Below are 12,955 nucleotides of genomic sequence, written 5' to 3'. Positions count from 1 at the left end.
TATTAGGCTTTTATTATATAAGAATACCCCCAAAGCACACACAACCTAACTGTCCATCAGCTGATGAGTGGGTAAACAAAAGGTGGTGTACACATAGGATGGAATACTGTTCCGTCATGAAATGGAATGACGTGCTCCTACATGCTGCAACGTAGATAAACCTTGAAAGCATTGTGCAACGTGTAAGAAGCTGGTCACAAAAGACCACATGTTGTGTGATTCAACATACGAAATGTCCTGAACTGGCAAATTGAAAACTTAGGTTAGTGATTTCCAGGGAGTGTGGGAGGTGGGGGTGGGTGGTGAGGCGTCAGGGGGGCGGAAAGGAGGAGTGACTGCAAATGGGCACAGTTCCTTGGGGACGCGGGGGGGGGGGGGTATGAAAATGTTCTGGAAATTGATCATGGTGAGGGTTGCACAACTTTTGGGAATGCACTACACACCACTAAATTGAATAAAGGGTGGAATTTTATGGTATGCGAATTGTACCTTTATTTTTAAAAGAGGGAAAATAACGCCCGTGGAGGAGTTAGCGGAACCGAAACAATGAAACGGAGCGTGAGTGTCGCCTGTCCCAGCCGCGTCCCAGTGAACGAACTTTGAGCCCAGGCATGGTGCAGCCGGAGGGAAAGGCGGCCCTGGAGGCAGGATCCAGAAGACACACGCCCCGGGATTCTCGGGGAGCCGGCGAGGGTGGCGATCCCGGTCGCCGAGGACCGGGGCGGCTCAGAAGTTGGCCGAGCGGAGCGGAGATTTAAAGGTCGGAGCGCAGAGGCCCTTAAAGGGGCCGGGCGAATTCCCATTCTGCGTCCGCCTTAAAGCCTGCTCCGCGGCACCGCGCGTCGGACCCGGGTAAGTGCGCGGGGCCGCGGGGGAGGCGGCAGCGCCGGCCTGTGCTGCGGTCAGGCTCGCGCGCCCTGCCGGGGCCGGGGGAGTCCGCACGGGAGGTTGGCACTTCGCGGGCTGCGCGGGCGGGCGCCGGGGTGCAGGCGGGCACGGCGGGGTCGCCGCTGGGGGCCCGGCTCCCCCCGCGTCCGCCGCGCTCTATTTTTAGCAGCGCTGTTGCAATATAAGGAATGCGCCGCGCGGCAGGCGCTCGGGGCGCACTCGGGCGGCGCGGTCGCTTTAAGGAGGCGCCGGGGCGGGGACGGGCCAGAGCCGCCGGCGGGCCGGCGGGCCAGCAGCCGTCAGTCCGGCTGGAGCATGAGGGAGGCGACCTGAGGCCGGAGCCCCGCCAGGGCTGGAGCGTGCGGTGAGTGGTCGGGGCAGGCGGGGCCCCGAGCGGAGGAGAGGGGAAGGGGCCCGGCCGCGCGGCCCCCGGTCCGGGCGGGCGCTTTGTTCCGGGGCTGGAGGTGTGGCCGCCCCGGCCGGGCCGCGCGCTCCTAGCTGCGTGCGCTCCGGGGCTGACGCCGAGCGGCTTTGGGCCGCCACCCCAGGCTCCCGAATAACGGTGTGCGGTCGTGAAATCGGCCACGAGTGAGACTCCAGTGGGGAGGGCCTGCCCGCCGCCCCCAAAGCCTCTTGTGATAACCGCACTTGGGTTCCTTGTTTGCCCCGGCGAGACCCCGCGGGGTGGTGGGTAGCGGGCTGGGGTGGGGTGGGGCTGGGGAGGGGTGGGGGGGGCGCTTTCTCCCCTTCTAAAATGGCGTTGACGGGCGCTGGGATCCGCGGGAAGAGTTGTCAGATCCAGCTGAATAACAAACAGCACCTTCTTCATCAACAAGCCTTCCCTGCGCGCGGGGCTCTGCTCACGGGTCGGGCTGGGCTCATTCATTGACCAGACCTGGCTGGGGCGCCCACTGTGTGTGTGTGTGTGTGTGTGTGTGTGTGTGTGTGTGTGTGTGTGTGTGTGTGTCTCGGGGGGCACAGTGCCAGCTGCTGCTCGCGGGGAAGGGCCGGGAGCAATGAGCCACAGCTCAGCGTGGTCGGTCCTGGGCTGCGGGAAGCTTAGGGTTTCTGGGAGCAGACAGTGTGGAAGGTCCGCGAGGGCCTCCTAGAGGAGTTGGTGCCTGGCAGGAGCCTGGGCACGGGACGCCCAGTTAGCCTGTGGCCGGACCCGAGGTCTGTGCTGGCGGCGTCTGGAGAGGTGGACAAGAGCCACTGTCATCATGGCCCTGATCAAGGAGCTCAGGGCTGGAATGGTTCCTGCCGCTCCAGGACCCAGCTCTGCCCCTGGACCTGACCGAGAGGGTGAGTGACGGACAAGGCTCAGACTTGTGGCCGCAAAAGCGTGAGTGACCTTCCTGGCAGCGGGAGTAATGAGGAGATCTGACTGGGAAAACCCTGAGGCTCTGCTGACAGAGCAGCCATCAGGGCACACGCACCCCAGACAGGGACGTGCTGGCTCATCATCTGAGGAGACTCCTTCCGAAAGGTTTTATTATTACCCCCATAGCGGGGGGTGAACTGGGCTAAAAGGCCCATCACATGCCCACCATCCTGTCTGGGATCAGGCTTCAGAGCCGGCAGCGGTGAGGGTCCGGCTGTCCTGGCCTGGAAGGCTCCAGGGGCAGCCTGGGTTACACTTTGCTCTATGGCCATCCCCTGGTGAGTTGGAGTGTGGGGTGGTGAGCTGTTCGTATTCAATAACCGACACGTGTCAGGGGCTTCGCTGTGAACAGTGCACTTCCACGGAGACAGTTCTTAGACTTGCTCCTGCTCTTCTGAAGGAAGAAACTCGAGCTGGCTCACATTTTGTAAGTCTCCTAATTTCCTGTAAATTGCATGTCCCTGCTGATGGGGGTGGAATATGTTTCAGGCCACAGCTTTCACCCATGGCCTGTTCTCGCGGCCCAGCGGCCAGCCAGCCGGAGTCTCCGTCCGTGGTTGGCGGTGTTGTTTGTCCTTTCGCTGCCAGGGCAGGAGGTGTGGGGCTTTGATGCTCTGGGGTTTTCACAGCGGCAGGGTCTGCCAGCCTCTTTCTGGGGGGGAGTGGGGGGGCCAGGGCCCCCACGGAGCCCTGTGAGGCAATCCACAGCCTCCCGGAGTTGCCAGCTTTGCTCCGGCATAAGGCAGTTTGTATTTTTCCACGACTCCTGTTTTCATCTACATAAGACATTTTTGTGACGGGTATAACTTTTATTTTATTATTGGCTCTAGCCGCAGATGTTTCATGCCTTCCGCGATCTGAGCTGCCTATAAAGTGACAAGTGTGTGATCCCTGGGGTTGCTTTCCGGGCGCCAGTGATCCTGGAACCAGGGGGACCCGCTGGGCTCCGATGGACTGAACCAGCTCCGGGGCGGCTGGCTCTGACATCAGTCAGAATCACATGTTGGCCAGCCTGCTAGATCGAGTGCGTTCTCAGGGAAGTGCGACCTCCATTTTATATTCCACATCTGGTGTAATCATTGTTCTACCCATGAAATGCCCCCAGATGGAGGGTGCCTCCCTGCAAGTGATTGAAAACATACCTGCTCAGGGGCATGGCGTCCTTTAGACAACCCATACGCACGGGAACCCAGTGGGCGCACCTTCCTGTGCAAAGCTGGAATGCCCTCAGGTGTCCGCAGGGTGTGCACGGAGTTCCGGGCCCAGGGCGGGCATCTGGCTGGCTAGGCGGCACAGTTACCTTTGTCTGCGGAGGAGAAAGAGGAAGGAGCTGGGGGAGCACCCTGTGCTCTGGGGCATCTGGCAGGTGCCCGTTCTCTAGACTCAACCTTCCTAATACCGCGACCCTTTAATACAGTTCTTCATGTTGTGGTGACTCCCAACCGTAAAATTATTTTCGTTGCTACTTCATAACTGTAATGTTGCTACTGTTATGAATCGCGATGTAAATATCTGATACGCAGGATATATTTAGGCGACCCCTGTGAAAGGGTCGTTCAACCCCCAAAGAGGTCGCAACCCACAGGTTGAGAACCGCTGCTCTAGAGGCCGCGCTTTGAGAGGAATTTTGTTGGTGGGCGCTGAGGCCTTGCCAACCCTCGTAGTCTTGGGTGATGTCACTGGGCCCTGTGGTACTGGGTCAGTGGGGATGCTTTTGGCTGCAAATAAGAAAACCCAAGTACTGGTGGATTAAGCAGACTTTAGATCTCCCAAAGATGCTCTCAGCTCACGTGAGGTCTATAAACAGGGATTGGGATGGTTGTTAGTGCCACTTCCAGCAAGTTCTTGCATGGAACAGGCAGCCAAGTAGGCTGAGGGTCTGAGGTACAGAGCAGTGGATTTTACTTTCTTGGGCCACAGCCTCTTCAACATGCCAGGGAGAAGCCCAGAGAAAAGTTGCTCAGATGTACAAAGTTGGGCATACAGTTCAGAGGCTTCATGGATCTTCTGAAAACGAGGGCTGGGTCCCAGCTAGAGCCCCCGGTCTAAGCCATGTTACTTCGGTGCTGTTTACCTAAGACTTACGGTGTCCCTCTGCCTTCCGGCCAGGCCAGCGTGCCGTCGTGTTAGAGGCAGTGACAAGAATGGAAACAGAGTGGACGGTTGTCAGTTCTCAGCCTGAGTTGAAGTCTATGCAGTCCGCCAGCGGGTCTGTCTTGCGGAACTGACCATAAGGCCAGCAGTGCTGCCGCCGCCTCATGCGTCAGACAGCCATGGTTGCACTCCTTGGTACCTGCCACGCATTCCCTGTGTCCGTCTCCAGTCTTCTGGGTAGCATTCCTGCTGCCTGTGATGAGGTTGTCCTGCCTATTCTCAGAGACTCCTCCCCCTGGCCCTCCTTGGCCTGGCCCCCACCACTGAGCCCCTAGGCCCTTTTAGCCTGTTAGCATGACCCGAGGCAGCCTTCTGCAGCCATCTCTGTTGCAGGGCTCCTAACGTAGCCATGTCCTTTAGTGCTCATTGTCCTTTAGTATTCTTGGTGGCTTACTCAGTGAGGCCTGCGGATGGCCAGTGGCCAAATGACAGTGTGGGTCATTACCGGTTGTTGACGTGACATCCTGGGTCTCATCAAAAGAGCCTGGCATGTGTCTATCTAAATTGACACCTAATGTTTTGCTAATGAGGTTCCGGGGAGCACTGGGAAAGATTTTGGGGGAGCACCAGGGAAGGATTTGGCTGTGCAGCATGCAGGAGGGTGGGGTGGGGAGTTGGGAGCTCTGAGCTGGTTCCGTGCCTCTGTGACTATCTATAGGGCCTCGGGTGGGTCCCGTGCTGCAGGGGCCCAGGCACCATCTGTGACTTCTCGGCTGAGCCCTCAGGGTTGTCATGGGGATTAGATGAAATACACAGATGAGAACATGCTTGGGAAACCAGAAAGGGTTATAAAAATGAAGAGCATTATCAGCATTCAAGCAACCCTCAGATAACAGGCTGATAGCCCCGGCGGGGCCCCCTGGAGCCTGTGTGGACTGGATTCAGACCCAGAGAGCTTATTTCTCCGTGGTGAGCGCCATGATCTTAGGTGGGTCACATACAGCTTTGATTAGTTAGAGACTTGTTTACACTTAAAAAAAATGCAGGCATCACCTCAAGCCTTTTTTTTTTTTTTTTAAATGGATATTTAGCTCCAACTAAGGCTAAAGGAAGATTTTTAAGTGACCCCTTGAGTTCAGGCTGGGAAACTTTCGGCAGGGGAGGCCTCCCTGCAGTGCAGCCTGTGGGCTTCAGCTGGACCCTTCTAGAGGCAGGGAGCGTGTTGCCCAAGTCAGGCCCCTCCATCTGGGGGTCTGTCACCCTTGCAAAGTCTTCTCCTTCCGCACGCGAGCGGTCCCACTGGATCTGTCCCACACAAACCTGTGACCATCATGCTTTCCTCCAGCACCAGCAGCTCCACTTTCGTCAACTGCTCCTCAAACGGCGGGGTTTAAAGACAGCCTCTCTGTATGTCCGCCCGCTCCTCCCTCCCTCCTTCCCTCCCCACCCTTCCTCCTTCCCATCTTTCCTGCAACAAAGAAGACTCATGGGCCAGCCTCTCTCTGTTCGCCATTTTACTTTATAATTTTGCCATTAGCCTTTTACAGATGAGGAAACTGAGGCCCAGGGAGGTTAAGCAGGCCACCCACAGCCCCAGCCGGAGAAGCAGGCCGGAAGGACTCTGCTTGGTCCCACAGCAGGTGCTCCTGTCACCCTGCACTGCTCCCAGCACTGGGGAACCCAAGCGGCACGTCCCTTCTCTCCTGCTGCTCACGGGACATGTCCTCGGGGCCTGGCCACATGTAATCAGCGAAGCGTGGAGCAGAGGTCTCCGGGGAGAAAGGAGGGAGCACAGGACGTAGGCGGCAGCAGAGGCCACAGAGGTGCCGGAGCGGCTGCTGGCAGAGGCGGAGAGAGGACCCTGATGACAGTGGGTTTCCCTGACACTCACTCATCTTTTTTTTTAATTCTCACCTGAGGATATGTTTTCATTGATTTTAGAGCGGGGGGTGGGGGGGAGAGAGAGAGAGAGGGAGAGAGAGAAAGAAACATTGATGTGAGAGAGAAGCATCAATCTGCTGCCTCCCCCACACACCCCAACCAGATCGTATCGCACACTCCGGGTATGTGCCCTGACGGAGAATCAAACCCTCAACCATTTGGTGTACGGGACGACACTCCAACCTACTGAGCCACCCAGCCAGAGCTGTCACTAATCTTACAGTCAATCACGAGCCTCTAAATCATTTGTGCACGTGGTATATTTTTGAATTAAAAAGAAATTAAAAGCCAAAACCATAAGGGATGGTATAATAAATACCATCTACCTACTGCCCATGTGGCCCTTTTCATGATGGTGCAGGACCTAAAACACACCCCTCGTCTTCGGTGTGGGGGTCCTCAGCCTGCGGCGGCTTTCGGAGCCTGGCTCCGGGGTTCCCACGCACCGGCTTTTTCAGCTCAGATCCTCAGCTGGTTCAATGAAAACACCTCCTGGTTTGTCCATGGCGGTTGTCGCTGGATCCTTTCGCTGCCTCTGACCACGCTGGGGAGGAGCCACAGGGGAGTAAGATGAGTGTGCATTTTTGGATTTAACCCTTTTCAAAAAAGTGGATTCACCCTCAGAGAACATCTGCCTTCACCCTGTGGGCTCAGGCCAGACTGCAGAGCATAATGTAGCGGCAGCTGTGCAAACGGAACTGTCATTTACACGGTGGGTGTATATATTTGGAAAAGAGAGAGAATAAACATGGTTTTCATTTTATAATTATATGACAACGATTTGATGAGCAGCTCACTTACAAGATCTTTAACAAAATATATTTTCTATTCTAAGGTATTGGAATAGAAACATTAAAGGAAGGAAGGCTGCAGTCCAACCTAGAACCTTTCTAAACCCTAACTTCACCTTTCCATGTTTCCCTTTCCTCAGCCTTCCCAGAAAGAGGGTGCCTGGCCCCAGGTCCGGGGGGCGGGAGGGCGAGGGCGAGGCCGCTCCCCAGCTGCAGAGGGTGTGAGCGCTCCATGACAGCAGGACACGTTTCTCACCCAACTGCTCGCACCTTCTGCTTTCCACCCCCGGCTGCCTCCACGCCCCCCCATCCCGCTTGCGTGGGGCTGGAGCTTGGGTTAGAGCAGCTAGCAGAGCAGTGCTTTTAAAAGCTGGGCAGGGACGATGCGAATGCTTCTGGAAAAGCCGTCCACACGCCCCATCTGCAGGGAGTCATGCACCATCAGGAGCAAAGATCTGAACTGATTTCATAGTAAAACACTGGGGACCTGAGGTGGCCCCCGTGTTCTCTTTATTAAGTGGTAAGAAGGAGTGGAAATGTGTTCTGTCCCTGCCTGTGCCCTCCTCCCTCCCTCGGGTGGAGATGCTGCAAAGCCAGCGAGGGCTGGGGCCGCAGACCTTGAGAGAACCTGCTTTGTTGGGGTTTGTCTCCCCCAGAAGTGATCAGGGACTGTACCAGTGAAGGCAGTTAGACATATTAGAAAACCAATTCCATTTGACTACACACAAATATGCATGCATGTTATGTGTACACACCTACTCTTTTTTCCAAATATTGATGGCTTTGGTTATTTCTTAAACTCCCCCCATTATTTCTAACCATCTCTCCTTTGGCTCCAGCCTTAACATCGCTCACTTAGATTACTGCAATAGCATTGGAACGGCTTCTCTATCTCTAATTTAAAAATAACTTTAAATTTACTGATTTTAGAGAGAGAGGAAGGTAGCTAGAGAGAGAGAGAGAGGAGAGAGAGATCAGTTTGTTGTTCCCCTTATCCATGCATTCATTGGCTGATTCCTCTATGTGCCCTGACTGGGGATCCGACCTATCACCTTGGCACATGGGGACGATGCTCCAACCAAACGAGCTACCTGGCAGGGCTCTCTATCTCTAATTTTACCTGCCCCCCCCCCCACACACACATCTATCCTAAAGTTAACCAAAATGAAGTATCTCAAAATCAGATTGGAGCATTTATTCCCTTGCTGATAGACCCTTTAGTAAGTAGGAAGGGGCTAGTCCTACCACACGTTAAAATACACTACAAAACTGGAGGAATGCGCGCTGTGTTGCTCTGCATAGGAATCAACAGGCCAATGAACCAGAAGAGTGTCTCCCGAAGTCTGTCAAACCTTTTCATTTGCAATGAGGCTGCAGGCCCACTTTTTTTTTTTCCCACCCCGTTCCCACCCCACCCCATGCCCTTACCCCCACCCCCACTGTCCTCGTCCTTAGGTGTACGATTTTTGGCCAGTCTCTTCCCTCACCCCCCACACCCCTTCCCGCGCCACCGCCCCCCCCCCAGAATAGTCCACTCCCTTTCTATGCCCCTGATTCGATTCTATTCACCAGTTTATTCTGTTCATCAGTTTTTTTATTCACTTGATTTTTAGATTCACTTGTTGATAGATGTGTATTTGTTGTCCCTTTGTTGTTCATAATTTTTATCTTTACCTTTTTCTTCTTCTTCCCCTTCTTAAAGAATACCCTTCAGCATTTCATATAATCCTGGTTTGGTGGTGATGGACTCCTTTAGCTTTTTCTTATCTGTGAAGCTCTTGATCTGACCTTTAATTCTGAATGACAGCTTTGCCGGGTAGAGTATGCAGGCCCACTTTTTAAAGGAAAGTTCTGTTTTTGAAAGAACCTGCTCTACCTACTGTGTGTTAGGCTGCCCCTCGTGTCCCAGGGACCCAGACGAAAAGTGAAAGTGTCCGTAGGCAGTGGAGCTGCGTGGAGGTTGCTGAAGGTGCGGTGGGGTTGGGAGGCCTCGGCCCCTCGCCTCCCCAAAGCATTCTATGATCATTTCAAAAGCAAAGTTAATTTTCACTCAGTGTAAGGATTTTCGTTTCATCGTTTAGATTTTCAACATAGCTTCTTGAAAATCTCCCTTTTTAGATAACCCACAGATTCGGCCCTTTTCATTCTCACTCCACTGGAAGCGAGGTCCCAAGGAAGAGATGGAGGCAAACCCGCCTTTCCTGGCGAGGACCATTCTCTCACAAGCAGGCTCAGCAGCCCAAAATAGCCTCTGTCATGCTCTTCTTTCAATGGCTGCTTTATGGGAGCCGGAGATGATGGGAAAGGGTGGGGCCACTGTCCCGAAGCCTTGGGGCATCTATGGGGGAAAAAAATATGACTTGTATGAGATGTGTCTTCCCAGCCATCCCTCCACACCCACATTCCTCAGGTCGAGAGGCTTGGGCAGCACAGCTGGGACGGCCCCGTGCCCCTCACACCCAGGCCCTTCTTTTCCTGCGAAGGAAGCCAGGCCCCAGGTGTCCTGGTGGCACTCCCGGGAGCCAAGGGCAGCTGGCATCAGAGCCTTCGCACCCACCCCCCTCCCTGACCCCCAGACCCACCCTCCCGAAGCGGACAGCGGCCCGAGTCCACTTCTCTGGGCCTGGGTGGGTGTTTCCTGCATGCTTGAGATTTCACGGAGGAAATCAAAATAAAGAAACAAAGCCTTTGTTTTACTTCTGGACTCAAACTGGGGCCGGCTGGAGGCATGGAAAGGGGGAGAGGAGCAGGTCACTTGGCACTTTAACAAAATAACCGTTCTAACAAAGCGTGTGACGGGGCTTTTTCTGTTTGGGGCTGGTGTGAGTAGGGGAGCTGGGCGGAGGGCTGGGTGGGCCTCTGTGTGGCAGGAGTGGGCCCCCGGCAGGGGTCTGGGCCCACCAGCAGGGCGGCAGAACTGGCAGCCAGAGGGCCCGCAGGGAACCCTCAGTCCGTCCTTCCTTCCTCAGCAGACCCACAGGAAAGTGGGCTGGGACATGGGCGTGAGCTCCAATTTCTGCCCTCCCTGTGGTCTCTGTGACCTTGGGCTTGTCCCCCATGCTGTGAGCCTCCTCTGCCAGGTTTGTAACAGGGGCCAGATGTCCCAGCCACCTGTCCCTCTTTTTGCTCTAGCCCAGTTATATGGGGTCAGGCCTCAACCCACACATGTGGAACTGGGGCGGTGGTTCCCCCAATATTTCTTCATTCTTCCCGAAGGATTTCTCCTTGTAGAAGTGCTCTGAGTATATTATTTAAAAAAAAAAAAATTAGTCAAGCATTGACGAAATCTGCAGTATTTCTAGGGGTTTCGGGCGGGGCCTGTGCCCGCTGGCCGCCTGGCCTCGGCGGGGTCAGCTGCCACGCTTTGCATGCGCACAGTAGCCACTGGCTTCCTCATTTCCTGAGCCTCACCAGGCAACGAGGCTGCTGTCTGTAACAGCTCCCACCACGTGTAGGAAGGGGTCACCCGCTGCTCAGAGCAGGGCAGAAGTTAAGCTCCTCAGACAGCCGCCTTGCCTGCTCACGCCCTTGGAGAATTGCTTGCTGGCTGGCTGTCTCCTCAGGCTCAGCTGACTGCCGTTTTCCAGTGGCCAGTTTTCCTGGACAGTATCCCCAGAACTTCTGAAAACTCCAATTTTCCATTACTTTTGACTGCAGAGCAATAATGACAGCTATTTAGACTAGGCCGTAGGCCTGTCCTTTTATATCTGAAAAGAGCCATTATAGGACTTGGCTAAAGCCCTGGCTGATTTGGTTCAGTGGATAGAGCGTCCGCCTGCGGACTGAAGGGTCCCGGGTTCAATGCGTGCCCAGGTTGCAGGCTCGATCCCTAGTAGGGGGCATGCAGGAGGCAGCCGATCAATGTTTCTCTCTCATCACTGAAGTTTCTATCTCTCTCTCCCTCTCCCTTCCTCTCTGAAATCAGTATATATATATATATATATATATATTTTTTTTTTAAGGACTTGCCTAAACAGGAGTTCTGCACCCCAGTCCCACACCTTTACCCGCAGTAGGAACCAGCAAGAGTGCTGGGGATCAGCTTTTCCCTTTATCTGCACTCCTGAGACAAGCCAGCACGGACTGCGGGTCGCGATTATTCCTCTTGTCATCAGAAGTAAAATGTGCTTCCTGTTGAGCCCTAGGGTGGCCTAGCTGAGCGGCTGGGTCTCCCGGGGGAGTGGCTGTACCAGGTGATTCCAAGGGAGCGCCTGTCTCCCCCCACTCCCCTTCTCCTGAGCACTTCGGGACAGTCTAAAACCCACCGCCCCGTGCGGCTCGGGCACCCCTCTGGCCAGATTGGTGGAGGGGGGACTTTGACAAGAGTTCCTACGACACAATGAGAATAATAATAGCAAGCACCTCATGTGCCAGGTGCTGTTCTAAGTACTTGCTCATAGTAGCTCATTCTGTCCTTAAAACAGCCCTGCGAGGTGGGTACTGTTCTTTGCCGGTGAGGAAGCTGAGGCACAAAGGGTAGAGCCATGTGCCCAAGGTTGCATGCCTAGCAGAAGGTCGAATGCTTTGATTCATGACCTTCTATAAAGTGCTGTATGTAAGCCCTGGCCAAGTGGCTCAGTGGTTGAAGGTTTCAAGTTCCATTCACGGTCAGGGCACATACTCGGTTGGGGGTTTGATCCCCGGGGGCGGGGGGGGGGGGGTGCAGGTCTGCCCACTCTGCTGTTTGCCCCTCTCTGCCATCCAGGGCTAGTCGTCCAGCCTGGGCAGGCTGCTTAGGAGACCAGGGAAAATGCGGCGGCTGTGGAGAGCTTGGGGAGAAAGGTGAAAAGTGGCCTTCCCGCGGAGTGGGCTTACATCAGAGTTTAAATCAGTCGTTCCACCCCGCCTTCAGCCCTGTCCAACCCTCCAGAGCCAGGCAGCCCCCCCCCCCCCGCCCCCTCTGAGGCCGGCTTTACAGCCTCTGCAGAGGAAAATCCCACGCCCCAGGCTGCTCATTGCCATGCCCTCCTCGTGTTCAGGAAGTTTCCCTGATTTGGCTCCTGCTGGGCTCTCAAAGTCTGATGACTCTTTTAACAGGGAGATGGATTGGCTGGCCCCACCTCGGGAAAGAGCCGGGGCCGGCTTCTTCTAGTTGTGGGTCAAACATAAAAATGGTCACGTTTTTCACTTATGGTGTTTAACAGTTTGAATATAAACGAAGGAAACACATCAAAGCAACAGCCACTTGTGAAGGTGCCTGCCGGCCCTCCCCCTCCCCTGGCTCTGACGCACTCAGTGGCTGTGCCCGCCCCTGACGGCGCTGGACTGGAAAGTGTCCCTCAGGCTGAGGAGTCCAGCTGCTGCCCGGTGTTGTTTCCACGTCCTCGAACCTCACACCTCTTCGGGGCCAAAGCCGGGCCGGGCCCAGGCAGTGCGAAGGGTGGCCTGCCTTGGAGTGGCCAGGGCCCTGGGTGTGTGCCTGCTTGGGGCGCACTCCGGGCAGACCTGGTAGCTGGGGCACCCAGGGCAGTGATCTGTTCGGCTTAGATAATGTGTAAAGCTTTTTCATTGGTAGCCAACATTAAAAAATCAGTCTCACATACAAAGTCAGATTTCTGGCCCTGGCCGGTTTGGCTCTGTGGATAGAGCATCGTCAGCCTTCAGAATGAAGGGTCCCGGGTTCGATTCCGATCCAGGGCATGTACCTTCATTGCAGGCTCCTCCCTGGCCCAGGCCCTGGTCGGGGCATGTGCAGGAGGCAACCGATTGATGTTTGGGAAGGAGCTCCGCCCTGCCACCTGCTCCTCCTGCTGGGTTGGTGCCACGTATGTCTAGTGGGTCTCCTGGCATGGCATCTCCCTGAGGAGGGCTTCACCCCACTCCTCTGGGCTCTGCGTGGCCCCCGGGCATTGCACCCACA

General features: G+C 55.4%; 1 protein-coding gene across 3 annotated transcripts in view; it reads left to right on the top strand.

The window, feature by feature from the left end:
* Window positions 1-552: 552 nt before the first annotated feature.
* Window positions 553-12,955, top strand: part of MRAS (muscle RAS oncogene homolog) — a 42,643-nt gene continuing 30,240 nt past the window's right edge. Inside the window, exon 1 of one of the 3 annotated variants that reach the window (XM_059663828.1) lies at window positions 553-852. The gene's annotated coding sequence lies outside the window, so the exon portion shown is untranslated. Of the gene's footprint in view, window positions 853-935; window positions 1,253-12,955 lie in introns of those variants that run through there. The other 2 variants (XM_059663829.1, XM_059663827.1) reach the window with 2 other exon arrangements.

The sequence above is a fragment of the Myotis daubentonii genome, chromosome 14 (genome assembly GCF_963259705.1).
Source record: "Myotis daubentonii chromosome 14, mMyoDau2.1, whole genome shotgun sequence".
NCBI lineage: Eukaryota > Metazoa > Chordata > Mammalia > Chiroptera > Vespertilionidae > Myotis > Myotis daubentonii.
The sequence above is the reverse complement of the archived record's forward strand: the minus strand, read 5'-3'. Positions and strand labels throughout refer to the sequence as shown.